Source organism: Athene cunicularia, assembly GCF_003259725.1.
Source record: "Athene cunicularia isolate RWA chromosome 27 unlocalized genomic scaffold, athCun1 chr27_part1, whole genome shotgun sequence".
NCBI classification, from domain to species: Eukaryota; Metazoa; Chordata; class Aves; order Strigiformes; family Strigidae; genus Athene; species Athene cunicularia.
The window spans coordinates 4,898,195-4,905,725 of NW_020799138.1; the positions used below are offsets into that span (position 1 = coordinate 4,898,195).

The following is a 7,531-nucleotide window of genomic DNA, read 5'->3' on the forward strand; positions in this document are numbered from 1 at the left end:
GCAGCATTGATTTGTGGAGAAAAGACTCTACATCTCAAATAGTTACACAGCAGGTATGTTTGTATGTTTACTCTGGTGCCGGGGTGCAAGGGGATCTCTTCACAAAGCTTGCACACCCACTGCACATTTTACCAAAAACTTACAGTGTGGATATCCATATTCATTGGGTTACATAACACAACCATACATGTGCAGGAGTGAGGCTGGGTTAGTTCGAAAGGCTGATGTCAACAGTTGACGTTCTCTTTGCACCTGCCCATTGCCTCTTGGTGGGCGTCTTCGGGGGTCTTTGGGAGGAAGGCTCGTAGTCTTTCTCACCTTTTTTTTTTTTTTTTCCCCCTGGAGCATGCACAGATTCTCTTGGCCAATTTCTTGAATAATAAGAGTTTTTTTCAGCTGGTTTACTCATTCTATCTTATCTAAGAGAACCAGTGGATCTTTTCCTATCCATACATGGCTATCTTTACTCATTACCAAGACTCCCAACTAGTTAGAGCACACCTGTTCCTCAAGGACAAAAGCATAATATTTTGCGGAACATTATAGTTCTTGGTAGATTTTCACAGTGAACTGCTGTGTTTTATGAACACAGCAGTCCTTGGTGAAATTCCACAGAACAGTCTGGGCAAGCAGGTTTCTTAGCAATATTAAAAAAGTACTATAAGTAATACTGTAACTTGCTATAAGTAAGTAAATAAGTTGCTAAACAGTTTTCTATTAGTAAGTAAATAAGTCTCAAAACAAGTAATAATTTCTCTGTATCAGTGGTGATAATTAGTGTTGCTGCTTCTTCTTTTTGTTGGCTTGCTTAGTTTTTCTGACTTTTCCTTTCTTCTTCCTTCTGTCCTGTCACTATTATTGGTTTGTTTCGCAAAATAAAGCTCACAAGGCTGTACAGCATCTGACCTCGTTTGCATCTTAATCTCGCTCTTGGGATCGTTTAAGAACCCTCCCCAATATTGGATCGGGAGACTTTAATTTGGCATCGTGGACAGGATCCCTAGAGGTGAGAGTGCTATACTACCTTGCTGTGTTCAGTGCAACTCTCTCTGGATGAAATAACCCCCTTTTGTGTTACATTAAGGTGTGACCTCCTGAGAGTGAATGGGGGGAAGAGTGGGCAGTAAAATTACATTTGTGTAACATTACGGTGTGGCCTTCTGAAAGAGAAAAGGGGAAACTTGGATACTAAGTTGTGACCCTCTCAGGACAATGACCCCTTTGTGTTAGGGAAAAGAACGGCTGCCCAGAAGGCACATGCCAATGCTTGTGACAATGTGCCCTCACGGGTTGAAAGAACGGATAAATACATGATCTATTGGAAGGGCACTGATCTCGTCCCTCACTCCCAAGACAAGATTAGGTGAAAAATCACTGGTTTGAACCACAGAGTGTGGTGGATGGGATAAGAGCATTGCAGAAGGAAGCTAAGGGTAGGAGAGGGACAGGAAAAAGCTGTGACTTGTGCAGCATTAGGAGCAAGTCTGGCAGCTGCGGTGGAGAAAGCAGAAGTCTTGTCAAGCTGATACTGTAATAGGCTCCCTGCAGACTGCCATACAGCCCCTGCAGGAACAATTAAAAGAAAGTAAACAATTGCTAGAAGAGGAAAGGAACCAAAATACAGTATTAAAGGGGGAATTGAGGGATCAGCTTTTGAGGGAGGCAGATACACTGGTGGAGGTAGAAGTGAGGCTGTCGGAGAAGGGGATACCCCCAAGGAGATTTGCAGAAGGCCAAAGAAACTGTAGAGAGCCTCCCCCATATGTATCCGCTGGTTAAAACAGTGTGTGTACGAGGATGACAGCAATGACCGTCCTCAGGTTATTGCCAAAGAAGTCCCATTTACAGCAGCGGAATTAACAAAGTTGAGAAACGGAATTAACAAACGGAATTAACAAAGTTGCAAGGACTGCAAAGGAATCTGAGACAGACTATGTGTGGAGAGTATCTTTGTCAGGAGGGGACGGAATTTTGTTGTCAGAAAGAAGCAGAAGGATATTGGGGTCAGGTGTGCTTCTAACTACTGGCGACCACCGCACCCCATGGTCATTGACTCGAGAGCTTGTGTTGGGCTGGAGGGCTGAACCCCTTGGAGAGGCGGGATTCCCTCGCCATAACAGGCAGAGTGGGTCAGTCACTGTCTCCACATGATGTATAATCGGGAGCTCAAGCCCAGCCAGGGCTCCCCGATGATGATGATGATGATGCCTGTGCACCCAGAGAGGATGACTCGGATATGGGGACTTCTGGACTGCTTGAAACCCACTGGGATTCAGTGACAAGGGAGGATTCAAGACACCCCCAATGGAGGGAAAATTACAGCCACTCCAGAGGGGATAGTGACCCCTGACCATCAGCAGTGAGGGAGAAAAATATGGACATGAGGAGAGAGAGCCCAGGAGTTAATTAACTTTGGGAGAATGTATGGTCCTGTTGGTGGATTGTCCCAAAGGACTGAAACCAGGGTCGTAGGGGCTGCAGAGCGAGTTAGTGGGTGGCAACCATCTGTGAGGAAGGGCCAAGGCTTGGAGTCGCCCTGAGGTTGGAATTCTGGGAGAGAGAGACCCCTAAACTGGACAGGGACTGCGCCAGCTGGGGCTTCAGAAAGGTATTCCCGGGGACCCAATGGATGGGTTCCCGACCCGAAAATTAGAGCAACTTGTGCAGAAAGGGCAAAGGGCCACTTTCAGACCAACCCCTGATGCTCCACCCTTGATAGACCTTGAGGAGGAGCTGACTGGGGAAAAGAAGGTGGTGGGAAACTGGGCCCACCGCCCCCCAACAGTGAGGGGGGAGGCGGAGGATGGAGGTTTGTAAGAGAACTCACCTGCAGTACAAAAGGGGATTTAATGATTACTGCTGCTGTAGGACCAAGGAAAAGACTGGTAACATTTTTGATTGATCTTGGGACACAGATTACCGCGCTAATGTGGACCAAAGCAGAACAATGTGGAATCTTGATTCCATCTAGAAATTTAATTGTCCTAAATGCCTTGGGAAAAACAGTCGGTGCCTCTGGCTCCGGTGACACTGTGGTTACCAGGAGAGGAAAACCCTGTCAATACCATGGTGGTCACGGGATCTTTTCAGATGAGTCTTTTAGGGATGGATGTGTTAAAAGGCAGGTGGTGGCACGACACCCAGGGCAGCTCATGGTCTTTTGGCATAGTGCAGATGAGGCGATCGGTCGCCATGCCCGGGCGGAGGGTCACCCATTGCAAGTGGCACCTGCCCTCCCCCCCTCCAAAATTGCCAACATGAAACCCTGCTCATTGCCGTTAGGGGCCAGGGCAGGGATGGCACCAGTGACTGAGGATCTCCAGCAACGGGGAATTCACCCTTTCCCCGTATAATTCACTGGTGTGGCCGGTACATAAACCTAATGGAAACTGGCGATTAAGTGTTGACTGCCAGCGTCTGAATGCAGACACGGGCCCCCTGACTGCGGCTGTACCTAACACAGCCCAATTAATCGCAGCCATTCATGAACAGGCCCACCCCATCTTAGCAACTATTGATGTGAGAGACACTTTTTTTATGGTTCCACTCCAAGAGGGTGATCAAAATCGATTTGCTTTTGCTTGGGAAGGACAACAGTATGCCTTTACCCGCTTGCTCCAGGGATATAAACACTCCCCTACCCTGGCCCACCGTGGCCTGGCGCAGGAATGGGCATAATCCCCTCAGAAGGGGAGATCGAGGTCTACCAGTATATCGATGACTTATTAATAGGGCGACATGTCATGGCCTCAGTGCAGGGTAAAATCATCAACCATCTGGAAGAAATAGGCCTTCCAATACCCAAGGAGAAAATACAAGCCAGTGAGGTAAATTTTTAGGCATCTGGTAGAAAGGAGGGTCAGTCTGCATTCCTCACGACACCCTCTCAGCATGAGATCAGGTAAAGAGCCCAGAAAATAAGAAAGAGCTGCAACATGCCTTAGGATTTTTGGTCTTGTGGAGAAAGCATATCCCGGACTTTGCAATAACTGCATGACCCTTATATAATCTGTTGTGGAAAGGGGTGCTGGGGAGTGGACTCTACCCCACGATAGGGTGTCGCCACTTTTGGTGTTTGAAGCCAGCACCCATCGAGCCTTGGGCCCCATCCACCCCACTGACCCTGTCCAGACCGAATGGGGGTTTGCACACTCAGGACTGTCAGTTCACTTTTGGCAAAAGGGACCACATGGTCCTATCCAACCCAACCGGGTTAAAACTCTAGGAGTTCTAAGGATGCTGAAAAACAGTATTGCAGTTGGGAAAAAGGTCTGTAGTGAGTTTGGCTCTTAGAGAAGCAGAGTGAACCATATGCCGCCAACCTGTAGCCTTAAGGGGAGCCTTTAAGGTAATTACCCCTGTGTTGGCAGGAACTCCTCCCCCTGACCGGGTGGCTGTCACAGATGAAAGTATTAACACGGTAATGATTTAATGGAAATTTTAGATTTATTAATAAATAACAGCAATTGCTCATTTACAAAATAATTTAGAAGATGTTATAAAAATAGCAACTTATTTACAGATTCTAGGATGACAAGATTCACACTAAGTTACTTCATGGTGTCTTATACATATGTACATGCACATACACAAACACAAAACATGCAAACACACACACAGAAACAAAAGTATTTGGATCCAGCAGAATGAACACAAAACGTGCAAACACACACAGAGATAAAAGTATTCGGATGCCATAGAATGATGTACCCACACACCAGTAAGCAGAGAAAGAGCGGGTGAAAGTGAGCTCAAAGTAAAATTTCTCTCTTCTCGAGTTTAGAGCAAATACTCCCAACACCTCAGCATTCCTCAACAGGCAATAATCGAGACTCAAGCAGGTGGACTTCGCTGTGGCCTTCCCTCAGCTCTGCCAGCAGACGACACCGTAAGGGTTTTGGTACCTGACGGCTCCCAGCTCAGGGGAGATGCTGGTCACAGGCTGCTGTAATCCAGGAAAGCTCAAAGGTCTCCCTTGGGGTCACAATTTATAGGGTCCAAGATCATTGACGTTTGTCAGATCCCTTCTGCTCACACACAGCTTGAACATTGTTCAAGTACTCTGGTGCCTTCCAGCAGTTGCACAAGAACTTGATGAATGTGCAGCTGTGTTACTGTTCCATCTGACCCCGTCCCCGGCAGAGGTGTGCCAGGCCCTTAGGAGATGAGCGGCTGTTATAACCCTGTCCCAGCCATCGGGAGGGGCAGGAGCCAGGCTTGTTAAGGGGGTGCCTTAACGTTATCAGTCCTTACCTCCACAGGTTGGTGTGTAGCTGGGGGAGATGTGAGCGGAATCACACCTGGCACCAAGCAGCCCAACAAGGAGGAGCGGGGAGGGGTGAGCATTGCACCACCACAGTAACCCAAGGGGATACCCTGAGGAAATGGTACGTTAAAGCCAAACCTTATTGTGATGTTTCACAGTCACTGAAGGTACCCCTAAGGTGTTAAACATACAGGAAAACTCACTACAAGAACCTACATGGGAAGGTCCCTTGCTAATGGGGCCTGGGCTTTTAAAGGTTATTATTGGATTTGTGGACAACGTGCCTATTAGAGGCTACTTTTAAATTGGATAGGAATATGTTACATAGTGTATATTAAACCATTGTTTTTCTTCCTGTCACCAAACCAGGGCGAGGGGTTAAGGATTAAGGTTTATGATGACGTAAATCAGCATCTATTGACGCTGCCTTGAGAGGAGGCAGTGCCCAAACCTGGGGCATGGAGGAATGGACCCCACAAGGGATCATCCAACATTACGGGCCTGCAACCCACAACCTCAATGGGCTAATTAGCAGCACTTGAGAACCCATTTATGAGTTAAATTGTATTACTCGGCTACAGGCTATCTTAATAATTATTATTAATGAAGCTGCTTGTGCCCTGGATTTCTTGGCAGACACAAAGGTGAACTGCCACATTCTAACGTCGTAGGGTTCTCCATTACCTGTTAGCCAAAGAAAGGGTTGTTTGAGGCAAATTAAAACAATTTTAACACTTGTTTGAAAGTTGATGGCAGTGGTCAGGTGGTCCCACAAATAACGTCTGGGATTAGAAACCTGTCCCATGTCCCTGTTCAGACATGGATTGTTAGTGCTAATACAGTGTTATTTGTTTATTTGTAGTGCTATTGCTTATCTGCCTTTGTCTAAATTTGGAATAAAAGTTTCTAGGCCCAGATGACGTGTGCTTTAGGATAAAGGGGTGAAGAAATCAATTTTCCTGCTGTGTGTGCTGACTCCAACTCCGGCAAACCAGGGCAGCAACACCTCTGTGGTACATTACTAGAAAATAATGGATCCTATGTTAGAATTGATTTCAAATCACTTTTTAACCTTAAACTTGTTAGCCATTACCTTAATAGTTATTCTAACACTTCTTTTCTGTCATTGTAAATGTCTACCATGTAAACTGCCATCATCTTCTACTAATTCCTCACAACCTTAAAATCAGATTATAGAATGTCTTGGTTTTGTAAAGTTAGTGGAATTTAAACATGACATACTTGTTAGAGATGTTGTTAGTTATGTGCTTGCTGGCTGAAGATACTCATATTTGTTAAGGATATTGTTAACAACATGTTTATTGACTGAAAATTTGCCAGAAAAATTGTCGGCTGCCATGCTGGATGCTGTTCCTGCTCTTTCTCTCTTTCTATCTCTGTCTTGCCACCATGAAGACAGTGATGTCGAGCCACGGAGTGGTGTAAGGGGCTGTGTCAGCTGTTTTGTCTCAACACTGCTATTACACCATTACCTCATATTGGATCAGAACACCCTCCTCACCTGCACCAGCTGGGAACTGGGCTGGGCACCGCCAGCCCTGCTTGGATGCCTCCCTGGGGCACTGCGAGGCTGTGTCTGGGGGCTTGCAGCCCCCACTAGCATCTGAGATTTCTGGAAAAACCCACAGTCGGAGTCAGGGCTGGGGCTGCCACCGTGCGTAAGCACATCCCGGGTGGCGCCAGGGCTTTGGGTTGGGGTGTTGCCCTTCGCGGACACGACCAGCTGTACCCCACTCGCTCACCAAGTGCAGGAGACACATTATTTTCCGCAGCTCTGTCCCGTCTTGCGAGATCCCTTCCGTGGCTTTGCTGCTCAAGTCATCGCCGAGTTTTTGCTTGTCTTCTCAGCATGCCAGGCCCCTCCTTTCCTGCCGCTCGATCTCACGCCTGCATGATCCGCTCTGCCATCCTTTTACAAACACTGAAACCGGTGATGCTGGCTCCAACCAGCAGCCCCACGAGCCTGGTGGAGCTGCAGCCTCACCCACCTCTGTCCTCGCAGATCTACGTGAAGCAACAGGACTGCACTGGCGGCCTCGCTGGCGACCTGCGAGTGGCCAAGATGAGCCTGATCGACCTGGCAGGCTCGGAGCGAGCTTCGGTCGCCAACACCAAGGGAGAGCGGCTCCGGGAGGGTGCCAACATCAACCGCTCGCTGCTGGCCCTCATCAATGTCATCAACGCCTTGGCTGAGGCAAAGGTAACGCTGTTCCTTGCGTGGCCCCGCCGGGGTGTGCGGGTGAG

At 47.7% G+C, this 7,531-nt stretch overlaps 1 protein-coding gene across 2 annotated transcripts in view; it reads left to right on the forward strand.

Moving 5' to 3' along the window:
• KIF18B (kinesin family member 18B) overlaps positions 1–7,531 on the forward strand; it is a 31,843-nt gene that overhangs the window by 3,844 nt on the left and 20,468 nt on the right. The window lies entirely within an intron of this gene.